General features: G+C 35.0%; 1 long non-coding RNA gene across 1 annotated transcript in view; it reads right to left on the bottom strand.

Moving 5' to 3' along the window:
* LOC112654411 (uncharacterized) overlaps nt 1–15,057 on the bottom strand; it is a 73,888-nt gene extending 58,831 nt beyond the window's left edge. Inside the window, exons 1-4 of the long non-coding RNA XR_003133019.3 lie at nt 14,984–15,057; nt 10,833–10,924; nt 9,506–9,618; nt 6,937–6,995 (exon numbers count right to left, since the gene is read on the bottom strand). This is a non-coding gene — a long non-coding RNA (uncharacterized LOC112654411). The remainder of the gene's footprint in view (nt 1–6,936; nt 6,996–9,505; nt 9,619–10,832; nt 10,925–14,983) is intronic.
* Between the last annotated feature and the right edge of the window lie 813 nt (nt 15,058–15,870).

The raw sequence follows: 15,870 nt of genomic DNA, 5'->3' as shown, positions 1-15,870 counted from the left end.
ATATGATACACACACACACACACACACACACACACATAAAATGGATAACACTTAAGCTGTATTTCTATAGCTTGACCTAAATTCAGAAAAGGACATTGAAAAACAGCAGCCTCTCAGCAATACTTTTGTAAGAAACCCGAATTTGAGCACATAGAGGAAAAATGCATTTTTTATTCTGAAGTTTGTATAATGAATGAGGTAGCATGAAGGCTCCTATTTATGCCATCGGCATCTACCAATAAGTTAAAATTTATCTATTGTGCATTTAAGTGTGTTGTTTTATATTAAAATTTGTTAATAGTTAATTTTTAAATTATCTTCTCTGACTTTCAGAAACCCTGAAATGCTTCTTAGGAACTATAATAATTCATAAATCACACTTTAAAAGCCATTCTTCTGTTTTATAGCGTGTTCATCATTTCTCATCAAAAACCATTTTCTCATTCTAATCTTTATATCCTTTTGGTAAAATGATTGCTGCTCCTTATTTTTTCATCACATATAATCATAAATCATCTTATTGCTAATGTCAGTGCATTTGAATTTCATAATGTTCTTTCTTTTCTACTGCATTGCTAGTGCCCTTGTCTACATTCATATTACCTCACATCTGGATTGTCAGAATGACTCCTTACAGGACCTTACTATTCTCTACCATCTTTTCTTCCAATTTATCCTGCACTCTGCAACCTGACGAAAACACTGCTATTCTCACATTGGTCCCCAACTCACAAAATTTCAACAGCCTTCTGCTGTCCAGAAAATAAATGACAAATACTTCTGCTTAATTTCTACAGTTAATCATTATTTAAATCCTTTACTCTTTATGTCTCCAACAACAGATACACAAATAAACACACACCTGCACACACGCACCCCTAACTGAAACACCCCCGCCCCCCCCCACACACACACTCCCTGTCTGTCATATCTCATCTGGCATCTTCCTTTATGGCTTCTCTAGCTACTCAGAATAACTTTATTTTCTCCCATTTCTGATTTTTCTTGCCCTTGAGGTCAACACTATTTTCTTGGCAGATAATTACACACTATTGGCTTGTTCTCATTATTTTATGCACACACATCTCCTCCAAACTAGATGGCATGTCTTTTGAGACAAAGAACCTTTATTTTTTTCATCTCTCCTCTCCTTCCACCCCCCACACACTCAGTGACTACAATAGACTGGGCTTGAAGAGCAACCCCTCAAAATCACATGACTGTTGTCATCCTTCAGCCTTCTTGTTATATACCTACTTCTTTTATCTTGACCTCTCAAAGAACATTTTTGTTTCTCCTTACCTCTGTGACTTTTTCAGGAACTGTATAAGTAATATACGGTATAACTAGTATACAGTATAACTAGTATAACTATCATAACAGTTATACAGGAACTGTATAACTCTGTATAACTAACTTGGCTATATTAAATTTAAAGCAAGTTATGCTTCTTGGGGATGAATGCCGAGAAGAGGGTGGTATATGGAGAACATGTGCACTTAATTTGACTAACTGTTCCCACATTGTTCCTACAACACATCCCCATGTCCCACCAACACTTAACATTATCAAGCTTTTAAAATTTTGACAGTTCAATAGCTTTAAAGTAATTTATTATTATTATTATTATTTCATATATTTAATTATTAATAATTTTGAACATGTCAGTCATTTAATTTTGGCCCTATTTGGGTCTTCATGTGTCTATATTAAGATTCAGGAGAGATGATGAAACATCAAATAGAACAGATTGAAAATAGTTTTTCTTCAAAGAAAAAGGAAATTCACAGAACCAGGCCCAGCAGAAATTATGGGATGGTGTGGGTTCCTCTGTGCTTCCACAGAGAAAGAATATGCCAATCTTGGGTCCTGCTAGACCCTGCTTCCAGAGGAAGACATGCCCCCTTCTTATAGTGCCAACCTGAGAGCAATCTTGTCAGTAAGGAACAGTGATCTAGACAGTTGTCTGGATTGAGATGGTTAACTTTCCACAGTTGTTTGGGAACAACAGCTATCTAATACTTGGAGACCTTGGACAAATCCATGGACTCGTACAGCAACACAACTTGATCAGGGGCTTAAATAAGAAACTTTATGAGCATCATTCTGCTGATTCATTTCCTAGGCAGTGTTCTCAGCACTCTGTCCAATGAGTGGCTTTTCCTTGACCAGTGTCATTAACATGAACTCGGAGAAGTTACTTAGCAATCTGCCAGTAGCCTTTGTACTTGGGCCTGAAATGCTGAAGAAGCGCTTGTTCACCAGTTGTATTTGTGAGAGTCCCATTGGGAAAACAAACCAATCACATATTTTAAATGAAGGGAATGTGATACAGAAAATTTGTGAAAGAACAAAAAGGGAGTGGAGAGGTGACCCATACATTAGTAATGTAGGAAAAGAGCTAAAGACCTATCAGGCTGTAAAAACAAAAGAGAGGACATGATGTTTCCCAAATCTAGGAGTCTGAGAGCTACCTGTACCATTTAGTGCTGGAACCACAGAAGGGGTCCGTGGCCGAAGCTGGATTTAACCCTTGCTAGAAACAGAGACAGAAGAAGAAATAAGAACTTCTCTCTTCTCCCCTGTCATCTTCTATTAGGGACTTTTGTTGGTAAAAGGTAACTAGATGAGGGAAACTGCATAATGTAATTTGTAGAATCCCGATCCCAAAATTGCAAAGTAGAGAAGAGGTATGATGCCAGGAGATAGCACCTAATGATGGAAAAAATGGTCATGGAGTTTTGGCCATGCCATAGAATCCAGCTCTAGCTACAGAGCACTTGAGCTGAACTTCTGTTCTTACCACTCCACCAATACTGCTCACACCAAAGGGGCAGATAAACTGTCCTGACCCTTGCCAGGTCCAAGGGTCCCACTGAAGCTCTGCTTATACTCATCCATTCACCAGCATTCACCACAACTGATCACTGACTACCTCAATCACTTCCTTTTTGTTTCTTCATTGTCTCTACTTTTCTTGTTTCCCTCCAACCGGCCTATTCCTTTTCAATTTCCTACGTTAGTTTTTCATCCTCTGTTCAACCTCTAATTTTGCCACATCCCAGATCTGTCAGTATCCTTGTCCCTTTCTTGCACATTTAAGTACTCATACAGGCCAGGGGCTTCAAATATTTCTTGTATGATGATGACTTTAAATTTTATCTATCGTTGATATTTCCATGAATTTCTTATGCATGTATACAATTGCCTACTCAAAATATCTGCACATATTTTTTCCAAGATATTTCAAATATAAGGTGTCTAAATTGAATTATTTATTCTTCATATTTCCAAACCACTCCTTCCCAGACTCCCAGTCTCAGTTGATAGCACACTATCTACCCAGTTGTTCATTCCCTAACCCTAGGAATCACCTTTTTCCCTTTGTCACATAAATATATACACAAGTTTTATCACTCTACCTTAAACTAATCCCAAATCCTCCTTCTTCCATCTTTCTCCAGTATTACCATCTTAATGTAAGACTCAGTCATCACTTACTTGAACAACTGCAGTAATCTCCCTTGCTTCCACTGTTCCTGCATCCCTAGCTAACCACAACAAGAACCAAAGTGATCTTTCAAACTATGTACCAGAGCAGGATACTCCAGCTTATAATTCTCCAATGATGTCACATCAAACTTAAAAAAGAATCAATGACCTCACTCTGGTATTTAAGACCCTACCTGAAGAAGAACTTCACCTTGTACCTTTCTTTCTCCCAAAATTCCCCCCTTCTTTTACTATGCTCTTGCTTCATTGACCTTATTTCTGTTTCTGAAATATTACAAATAATTCTCACCTAAGAATTTGTATACTTGCTAGTTCTTGCTAGATCTTATGACTCAGATCTTAATAAAACAACATCATTCTAGAACTTTCCCTTGACCAAGCATATAGTGTCATCCATAAAACATTATTACATATCCAGTCTTATTTTCTTACAGTGTTTGTCAATTAATAATATTACTGATATTTTTGTTTATTTATTTGTTCATTTAATCACCTCTTTGTTCTCCCATTAGAATGTGAACTCAAAAGTGCCACATTAGAAGTTGCAGTTCACGGTGTGCACATTATTAATGTTTTCAGGTTAAAATATTTTTATTATTTTTTAACTCTAAAAATTATAATAGCAACAAAATGTTTTTTTCTAACAAATCATTATTATGACAATTATCAGGCAGAAAGAAATGAAGTGTCTTGTTCTAATATTATATATGTATATATTCTAATAATATATATACACATTTGATAAACAAAAGACATTTTTTGATCTAACATCTCAAATAATCTATGCTTCCAAACAAAGAAACTGTATTTTAAGTTAATATAGTCATCATTGTACCTTAAAAAAATTTTAGAGGCCCCATTGTTCTTAGTACTGTGGCCAAATTTGATATTTAATATTATAGCTCATATATACTCTTAGTCTGTATTATAATTACATTGCTGAGTTTTAAATTAAACATATAAGTACTTTTATAATACAAGTCACTATTTAATAACTAAAGTATATTTTTAAAGTTTTATATGTATATGCATTAGAGATTACTCTGTAATGGTTTGGTTAGTATAGCATAACATTATTTGTTTGTTGCTATGATTATTTCACTTTGTAATATAGAATTGTTTTCAAATTTAAATAACCTTTAGATGCATATTATTTTAAAGTGCTATAAAATTTAAGATAAAATACTATGTTGTTAAATATTCTTTCACCACAGATGTAGGATTAAATTAAAGCAGATCTGTTAGAATAGAACTATAAGAATATTATTCCTATATTTGGAGAAATGTGATGGAATGCCAGGAAAAAGAAAAACAATTCAGAGCTATTACTTTCAGCAAATTGTAGCACAGATATGCCACTAATAGAGTAAGACACAAGTTTATATCAGTCATATCTAATGAATTTCAAGAAAAACTGATAGGAAAAGAAATGGATGATCTATTTACACCAAATGTACTTTCTCCTATCCCAGATACATAACCATGTAACTAGAATATACAACTAGAAGACATTCTTGTTTAAAGTTATCGATCACAAGTTGTAAATAACATCTCAAAAGGCATTGCAAGTAGAAATCGGTAACTTATTATACATGAATTATTCTAAATGTTGAAAAAAAGTCAACATTTTTTAATTCTCAGGGGTTTTGTATTTGTGTCTATATTGAAGACCCTTTGGGGATAGGGAAAGAATGACCTGAATAATGAGAATGGATGCAAAGATTGGCAGCAATTATCACAAATTCTCAGTAGACATGAAGAAAATGAAATATATAATAATGATCTCAAGTCTTCAAAATGAAACTCTGACTTAACTGCTATAACTCTGGATTCTGCAGAGTAGACTACATGAAAATGTGGCACAATATTGACACTGCTATGGGATGTCTGATATTTAAGATTCAATTTTGTGAAACAGTGTCTAACATTAGTGAATCATCTATAAAATTTTGATTATACCAATAAGGATATTCTTAAAATGGCATGTGGTAGACTAGATTATTGTTCAAAGATATTTTCTCCTTCTCCCCCTACCTCCCTTGGTGGAGTATATTTCCCTGTCCCTTGAATTTAAACAGGGCCATGAACTTCCTTCAACCAATGAAATGTTAATGGACTCAACATGACTCGAGGCTTGAAAAGCACTTGGTGATTAGACATGCTATTTTGCTCCTCTGCCTTCACAGGGAAAAGAATTCTCAGATTAGACCATTGGCCTCAAGAGTAAGGATAAGAGGATATGGTACAGCGTCAATTCATTCAACCTAGCCGAAGCAAGCCCATCCTATGTAATTCAACTACAGCCAACCTGAAGATGTATGAGCAAGCCACACGGATGGCTGAGCTAGCCTGCTGAGCCTTGCTAGATCAAATACCCTATGAATCCAGTCACTAGAGCAAAATAAATGCTTACCTTTGTGAAACACTTAAATCATGTGGTTGTTTATTACAAAGAAATGCTTAACCAATACTGAACAAAAACCATACCAAAATTTGGTGATGTTATAGGAAAATGTTTGTACAGAATATGAACATCAACAACAAATATAACTTATTTGCAGGCAATAAATTACAAAAATAATTTTTTAAGATTTTATTTATTTATTTATTTATTTTAAAGATTTTTATTTATTTATTCATGAGAGACACAGAGAAAGAGATAGAGGCACAGGCAGAAGGAGAAGCAGGCTCTATGCAGGGAGCCCGATGTGGGACTGGATACCTGGACCCCAGGATCACGCCCTGAGCTGAAGGCAGGTGCTCAACCACTGAGCCACCCAGGTGCCCCTATTATTTATTTAGAGAGCACAAGTGGGCAGAGGTGCAGAGGGAAAGGGAGAGAAAGAATCTCAAGCAGAAGCATGCTAATTACTGAGGACGGAGCCTGGCTTGGGGCTTGATGCCATGACACTGAGATCATGACCTGAGCCAAAATCAAGAGTCAGATGTTTAACCAACTGAGCCACCCAAACACCCACAAAAATGAATAATTTAAATAATAGCAGGTATGATATATTAAATTTATTCTGAAAATGTGAAAGATTCTAAATATTACTCAATTTTGTGGATATGACTTCTGAGCAAAGTAATGTGAAAGAGACAGGAGAGTTAGACTTCTAACTTCCAAAATGCAACTGGTTTGGGATGCCTGGGTGGCTCAGCGGTTGAGCGGTTGGCTCAGGGCATGATCCCAAGGTCCCAGTACCGAGTCCCACATCGGGCTCCCTGCATGGAGCCTGCTTCTTCCTCTGCCTGTGTCTTTGCCTCTGTGTGTGTGTCTCTCATGAATAAATAAGTAAAACCTTTAAAAGAACAAAAACAAAAAAACACAATGCAAGTGGTTCGATCTGAGAATAATTTTGCCTAATAACACAACAGAAGCAGGATTGCATATATTTCTGTAAAGTACTTACAAAGACTTACCTAGATAAAAATGTAGGAAAAAATTCAGGAACTAGTAATATGATGATGCTGTTAACATACTGTAAAAAAAGTAATAGAAAGAAAATTTATTGTAAAAACTGTTATGACATTTTCTATTTCTTGGTAAGTGTATTCTTTAAGTGATTTTTATAAACACAACAGGAAAAAAATATCTCTTTTTGTTTTCAGCTTTATTAAGATGTAACTGACAAATAAAACTATTTATTTTATGACTTGATGTTTTGTTATACTTATCTGTCAATGCAAGTTCATTAATTATAACAAATGTGGTACTCTGGTAGGAGATGTTGATAATGGCAGAAGCAGTGCATGTTGGGAGCAGAGAGTATATAGGAAATCTCTATACTTTCCTCTCAATTTTGCTGTGAACCTAAAACTTCTCTAATAACTACATATTATATCCATGATATGTATATTTTGCATATTATCTATATAAAGTCTTAAGTAAGATCATACAGTATTTACCTTTCTGTGCCTGGCTTATTTCACTTAGCATAATGTTCTCCAACTCCATCCATAGTTTTCCAAAAGGTAGAATTTCATTTTTTTTAAAGGCTGAATATTCCTTGTTTATGTCTTGGCTATTGTGAATAATGTATCAATAAACATGAGAGTGCAGATATCCCTTCAAGATACTGATTTCAATTTCTTTGGATATATACCCAGAGGCAAGATTGCCAGATCATTAAGTAGCTCTATTTTTATTTTTATTTCTTATCAGAAAACTCCCTACTGTTTTCCCTAAGGACTGAACCCGTTTACATTCCCACCAACAGTAATACAATGGTTCCTTTTTCCCCAAATCTTCATCAATACATGTTATCTTTTGTCTTTTTGATACTAGTCATTCTAACAAGTGTGAAGTGATACCTCATTGTGGCTTTGATTTCATTTTCCTAATGATTAGTGATGTTGAGCACCTTTTCATGTACCTGTTGGCCATTTATATCTCTTCTTTAAAGAAATGTCTATTTAGATCCTTAACCCAAATTTTTAATGGGGTCATTTGTATGCTTTTTGCTATTGAGCTATAGTAGTTCCTTATATATTTTGGATATTAACCTCTTGTTAGATATGTGGGTTGCAAATATTTTCTCCCATCTTATAGGTTGCCTTTTCACTCTGTTGGTTGTTTCCTTTGCAGTGCAAAATATTTTTAGTTTGATATAGTTCTACTTGTCTATTTTTGTTTCTGCTGCTTTTGTTGACTGTTTTTGGTATCATATCTCAAAAAAACCACCCAGACCAATGCCAAGAAGCTTTCTAAGTTTTCTTTTAGTAGTTTTGCAATTCTAGATCTTATGTTTAAAATTTTAATCCATTTTGAGTTGACTTTTGTATATGGTTTAACACAAAGTTCTGATGTAATTCTTATTCATGTGGATAGTTTCCCAAAGCCATTTATTAAAGATATTATCCTTTCTCCATTGTGCGTTCTTGTCACTTTGTTCAAGTTAGTTGACTGTAGGTGTGTGGATTTATTTCTGGGTTCTCTGTTCTGTTCCATTGGTGTACATGCCTATTTTCATGCCAGTATCTTACTCTTTTGATTACCGTAACTTTATAATGTATTTTTAAATCAGGAAGTATGATTTCTTCAGCTTTGTTCTTCTTACTCAAGACTGTTTTGGCTATTCAGGGTCTTTTGTAGTTACAAATGAATTTCAGGATTTTTTTTTATATTTCTATAAAGAATGCCTTTAGGTTTTAATAAGGATTTCATTGAATCTACAGATCACTTTGAGTAGTTTGGACAATTTAATAATATTAATTATTCTAACCCATGAATACAGGATGTCTTTCCATTTGATCTGTGCTTTTTAAAAATCTTCCTTATTCATGATTTACAATTTCTAGTATAAAATGTGTTATTTAGTTTTCACTTATTTATGAATTTTTCTGGTTTTTTTTTTTTTTTTTTTTTTTTTTGTTGCTGTTGTTGTTGTTATTGTTCCTGATTTCAGTTTTCATTCCATTCTGGTTGGATTAATTTTGATCATTTTAAATTTCATTTTATAATGATTATATCTTCCTATTGAATTGAGCTTTTGTCATTGTATAATTACCTTCTTTGTCTCCAGAGACAGTTTTTGACTTAAAGTCTTTCCTGTCTAATCTAAGTATAGTCACTCCTTTTGCAGCCCTTAATGGTGAAGGTTGCTGGGATCCTCCTCTTCTCCTTATCCACCAGGGGATGTAGGAGAATCTCATTTCAGGGGATTCCTTTTAACATTGAGCTATGCTAGCCTATGACATTAGATGACTTACATAATAATGCTTCCTATGCTTTTCTACCGGGCCATTCTTAGTTTTTGTGCTCTTCTCAATTACATTCCAGAGCTCTCCCACAATTCTTTTCACCCATGAATAGTTATAAAATCATTGTTTTTGTAAGGGTACAAGGGCTGAGACCTCTAATCCACCATCTTGCTGAGTCATTCTCCAAACTTTCAGCAAAAAATACCCTTGACTTCATTGATATCCCTTATTGCTATCCAATGGAACACTAGGTATTTGTTGAAAGGCATTTCTGACAATGTGAACTCACCATAGAATGTATGATGGAAAAGTCAAGATGATATCATCAAGTCCTTAAAAGTTACTTAGTAGAATACTTAGGCCTGTTATTTTAAAGAAGTTGTTGATAGTAAGATATCGATTCTAGGATGCAAACAAGATATCTTTAGAAAATGTCCACTTATAACTTTCTTGGCTTAGTACCAATTTGATATGATATTTTAAGTAAAATTAATATTTTAAGCAAATTTATGCTAAAAAATTTCCTATATATGCTGTCCTTGGAAACATTGAGAGTAATAAATTATTTCAAGTGATATTATTTGCGAAAATATATTATTGATGCTAAAATAAATTAGTACCAAGTATTTCGCTAGCTTTCAAAGAGAAAATACTATGGAAAAAAAAAGAAGAAATTTCACTTCACTTATATATCCCAAGACCAGTTTATCATTAATTCAAAACTAAATTTAAAAATCAATTTATTTTTCTGTATTGGATAAAATTATATCATTTGTAAGGTTGCATTTATGATCTGAAAAAGTATCATGGTCTTCTCATTGTTTAGAGGACACAAGTAAATAATAGAATTATAATGAATGTAAAGCTAGTGCAATAATATAAGAACTAACAATAAAAATTATTGAACACAGTAAAGAATTTATGTTATTGCTATATGTCAAAGTATAAGGAACTAAAAAATTCAGATTATTTTGATTTTTAGTAAGGATCACATTGAAGTATTTTACATACTTACTGCAATAGTTCACTAAACTAGTGAATATTTCTGAAGCTTTCATTTGTACCTAACTTTGCAAAATTGTTCCCCAGTTGAGAACATAGCTTCTCAAAATTATTATTGAGAAGGTACAGAAGACTTCAATGTCATAAGAAAGACTTATATTTAACATTCACTTACATAGAAATCCAATAATGGAGCAGTTAAGCATTGGCACTACCAAAAGGAATTTTCTATCTACAAAAGCAGATGAATAACTCTTTTATGGTGAAGATTATTATATCTAGACACATTGACTTTCTAATCACTGTGATTAATTTTTTATGTTCAAAAATGTATTTTCGGAATTATTTTCCATTTGTAACTGTTGTATGACAATTACACAATTGCTATAATTATACATTATATATAATTATTATATAAAGAATATACTGACTTAAGATATATTTTATTTGAGGAACAAGTGCTTTTTAAAAAATCACTCAAAGATAGCATGTGGGTTAAGAGCATCCTTATTCATATCAAATTTTGTCTTCATCAAGAATTATTTGCTTCTCAAAAAACAAAACATACTCAACTAATTTAAATTTAAAAAGAAAGTTTTGAGGAAACCCCATACTGTTTTCCAGAGTGGCTGCACCAGTTTTCAGCATAATTCTACGAGAGGTTTCAGGTAATGCTGAAGATGTTGCACTACGGTGGATTCAGGGCCTGGGGAAATATTGATGTAACTTTGTTAGTACTCTTATCTGGCAAGGATTTTGTAAATAATCATTATCTACTTGACTTTTTTTTACTTTGAAGACAAAAAAAAAAAAAAAAACTGGTTGACACAGTCTTTTTATATCAGTAATTTCAAATTTAATATTTGCAGACTTGGTAAATGTGTATACTCTTAAAAATGTGAAATAGGGGCACCTGAGTGGCCCAGGTGATTAAGTGCCTGACTCTTGGTTTCAGCTCAGGTCCTAATCTCAGAGTCATGAGATCCCATGAGCCCCACATCAGGCCACAATCTGGGGAGTCTGTTTGAGATTGCCCTTCCTGCTCTGCTCTCTCTCTTTCTCTCTCTAAAGTAAATAAATAAATCTTTTTTTAAAAAAGGAAATGATTGTAATGCCATGCTCTTCCATTTTCTAAGCGGTAACTAACAAGATTATGGTTTCTTCCACTAAACAGAAAACAAAGCAGAAAATGGGCCACCACTTACTTCTTGGTTTATTTTTCCTGGAATTAGTTCCTATAATGAACCTTGAATTGTCCTTTTCTGGCAGAAGTCATGTGGGTTTCCACAGTATTTTCAAGTTTAGCTTATGAGACTTCAGCAGGAAAGCCCCTGTGATCTTATAGAATGCAGTAAGTGTAAATGAAATGCTTAACTAATGGCTAACTTAGGTTCATAGGAGAGGTCTTTCCCTACGAGGGAGAAAAATGCTTATTTCTTGTCCTTGGCTTTAGTTATCTGCATTGCTAAAACAACCCAAATTGTTTCTACTCAAAAACAATTTTTAAAGGCACGAGAGAATATGGGTTGCCAAGGAGACTGCTGACATGCAGAGGAAGGAAGGATTTGTGGTTATCTCTGACCATGCAGCTCTGAGTTCTCCTGCCTCCAGCTCTTGACCTGCAGGAACTTACAAAAGCTTCTCAAGAGACTGTGGTCACAAAAAAAACTTTGGTAAATCCCTCATGGTCTTCAGAAAATATTTCATGCCTGTTCATCTCAGTCCAGCAATGTTAACGTATGTATTGAAAAACTTTCTTAGTGACAACATGAAATCTCCCAGAATTAGCAAACAGAGGGCACAGTTTTACAATCTTACTTCATATGTGTAAGACCATTTACTCACAGCTATAATGTAGTTGGGAAAGAATGTGGAAGCAGTGGGTTGATTTATACTGGAGTTATCTAAGAACTTCAAGAGACAAACTTCAGTGCCACTGCATCCTGAAAAATTATGGCAATCTTCCATTTTTATCAAGTATTTTTTAACAGAGTTCAAGGTTATAAGTACATTAGTACTTTTCCTTTTTAAAAATAATTTAGATATCACTTAATTAACTCAACTTTTATTATATCCATGATTAGAAAACCTAAAATTACTAAAGCAATTGAAAACACCAAATATTCTACACATTGGCAATGTCTACACCCTGCAGAGAGGAAGCAATTTGCCCAGGGTCTGCTCACCAGGTGGCAAATGTGTGAAACAGGTAAAAAGAAGTTCTCTCAGATGTAGAGAAGTTCAGGTGGAATGTTTATCTGAGATGGCCAAAAGTAGCACATTCGTAGACAAATCTAAAAATCACAAACTGGAGAAACCAACGAGCATGGTCAAATAAGCTGTCTTCAGTTTTTTGACCAAAAACGAAAGCAAAATTAAACAGAGAGACATTAGTTGAGAGCAAAAATGCCTAAAGCTTACAATGCTTGACTGAAATTATGTGCAATGAATGACAACTGACGAACGTGTCCACGTGTTGCTGGATGTGTCCTGAGAAGTAGGAGGGCAAAATCAAACAAGAGTGAAGAGTGAGCTGCTCTAACATTTAGTTTGAGACACAGATGAGATCTTTTTGTATCATTTTTATTTAAATTTTCTGACTCAATGAAGGAAATGTCACTATACATTATGCAATTGTGCTCCGGTTTGGTTAAAGGTGTATCAAATACCAAAGTCAACTAAAATTTTGGGATTCTATAATGAACCTAATTCAGAGTAGAAAACAAGTCTTGCAGTATTTGGTATATCTGCATAGCCAGGTGTGCTTCTCTTTACCTGATTTCAGGAGTAATACAAGTGTCTGCCTCAATCAACTCATTCAATTTATTAATAATAAATTTAAGGAACACTTTGAAATTATAAAACAATTTGCTCTGAGTTTAGGTTTACAATATACGAGTATGTAGCATTACTATATATATTCCATAGAACTTTTCTTTTTTTTTTTTCTTGAAAAAAATGTCTCTACCAAAATCCAAAATTTTCTAGACCAAGTTAGTCATTAATTTCCAAGCTACTCAGGGTGCACTCTCCTTCCTGGAAGCTTATCATCCTAGAGGAACTCTGTGCATTATTTTCTCTGAGAAAGACAATGAAATGCCTTCCACACTATTCCCCATATGGTCATAGATACATTCTAGCTAAAAAAAAAAAAAAAAAAAAAAAATGTAATTACCAACTCTATGTGTCCATAAGTGTCTCAAAGGCATTACACTGAACCTTCTTTAAGGACTACTTCCTATGTTTAAAACAAACAACCAAACAAAAACCTGATAAAGTGCTAAACAGAAAAAAAAAAAAAAAAGAAAAGAGGCCTGTCTAGAATTTGAAAAGCTAATTAAATGAATAAACTAACAAATGAAGAGCATGCATTCAAAAAATACTTACAGGTTGGCTGATGGTTTATTCTAAAAGTACTTCAGTCATTGGGATTGTGTTTAACAGATATGCAAGCTTCATAATGAATTTTTCCTAATACAAGGACTGAGGTCACTATTTAAGTGTGACTCAACTAAATCAGGGTAAGACTCCACCACAGGAAACCAGTACACAGACTGAGGTGTTCTTACTATGAAAAACTGCATGTACTTAATTTGAGGATTCTATGAGAAAGCTATAAATTCTAGAAAATCCCAGTTATCACTCAAAGTGCTGGAACTCATTTATTCACTTCATTTTACTCACTTATAGCCAATGTAGCACAAATGGGCAAGGGCAGGTTACCCTCCCAGAGACATAATTCTGCGAAGCTGCTGTCTGCCCACTGGGTGGAATTTCATTATTTACCCTTAAGAAACAGTGCTCCCAGGAGAATACCCTTGTGTCTTGGCTTTGTAATTACCATTGCTGCTACTCCCTCCTTCATGCTGTGACCACCACATTCCTTCTCTCCCCTACTGTACCCCCAGGCAGTCAGTGTGCTTCCCCTGCAAACCTTGGGCACCAAAAAGTGACCCGTACTACCTCTGCCACTCCACCATGAATCTTCTCACCAGATCCAGATTTGCAGGCTTGTGCCACATGTCGACAAAAAGAAGAGATTGTGATAGTTTTAAGGAGGACCTTTAAAAAAAATTTCTTAAGGGCAACAAAATGTAAAATAGTTTCCAGTTGACTCAAAAACAGCAATTTGGAAGTGATCTTACCCAGGAGCAGGGCTTTGATGGCCTCTCTTTCAGACTTGAAATGCTAGGTCTACAGGCCTCTAGTTTATATCACACTTTTAGCCCTCTAGATTATTCCCAGTTTTGTGCTCTATATTGAATGCTTTTCACCTGAAAAATTATAACTTGTCATTGAAGACCCAAATAAAATGCCATCTGTTGGGCAGCCCGGGTAGCTCAGCAGTTTAGCACTGCCTTCAGCCCAGGGCCTGATCCTGGAGACCCGGGATCGAGTCCCACATCGGGCTCCCTGCATGGAGCCTGCTTCTCTCTCCGCCTGTATCTCTGCCTCTCTGTGTTTCTCTCATGAATAAATAAATAAATAAATATATATATTTTTAAATGCCAACTGCTTTCTTCTAAGTAAAGTTAATTGATCCATGCCTGTGCTTCCTTAGCTCTTACCATGTACCTCCATGTACCTCCATGACATGTGTGAACATGATTGATGTTAGTTTGTACCCTACCCCTACACATGTGGGTTAATGTGTATGTCCATAACGCATGTTCATGTAGACCTCTATGTTTTAGTCCATTGCGGCTGTCATAACGAAAGTACTATAGACCAGATGGTTTATAAACACCATACATTCATTTCTTACAGTCTAAATGCTGGGAAGTCCAAGATCATGTGCCGGCAGATTTGGTGTCTGGTGAGGGCTCACTTCCTGGGTCACAGGTGACTATCTTCTTGCTGTGTCTTCACATGGCAAAAAGAATGGGAGATCTCTGGGGTTTCTTTTAGAAAGGCATTCATCCCATTAATGAGGGTTCCACCCTCATAAACTAAGCATCTCCCAAAGGATTAGGTTTCAACATATAATGGGAAGGAAGGGACACAAATAACATGCGCTAAAATATATTTTTGGTGCCTGGGTGGCTCAATCGGTTAATCATCTGCCTTCAGCTCAGGTCATGATCCCAGGGTGCTGAGATTCAGCCCTGCATTGGGCTCCATGTTCAGCAGAGTCTGCTTGTCCCTTTCCCTCTGCCCCTCTGTACCTCCCTACACTCTCACTCTCTTTCTCTCAAATAAATAACAAAATCTTTAAAAATATATAAAATATATCTCTATAATATTTATGTATATGAATTCTTGCAGCTGGATGGGTCTACATTATTTTTTCTTATAGACTGGCTGGTTGTTTACCATAAGCCTCCAAGTCATGCTACCTCAACTAATACACTTCTTTTTCATTCATCTTGTTTATTGGGCATCTAATATATTTTAGGTCCTGAAGATACTGCTATGGACAAGATATGTCTGCAGCTTGCCTTCATAAAGCTTACATTGCAGAGAACAGAGATCCAATATACAAGTAGACAAATTAACAAGTGATAATAAATCCTACAAAGAAATCATACAAGCACTGACATAGCAATTACTGAGAAACCTAATTTATATTGGAAGTCGGGGTAGCCTGTGAGGGAACATTTGGACAGAAAGCTGAAGGTCAAGAATGGGCTAGTCCCTTCCTTCCTTCCTTTG

The sequence above is a fragment of the Canis lupus genome, chromosome 15 (assembly GCF_003254725.2).
Source record: "Canis lupus dingo isolate Sandy chromosome 15, ASM325472v2, whole genome shotgun sequence".
NCBI classification, from domain to species: Eukaryota; Metazoa; Chordata; class Mammalia; order Carnivora; family Canidae; genus Canis; species Canis lupus.
The sequence above is the reverse complement of the archived record's forward strand: the minus strand, read 5'-3'. Positions and strand labels throughout refer to the sequence as shown.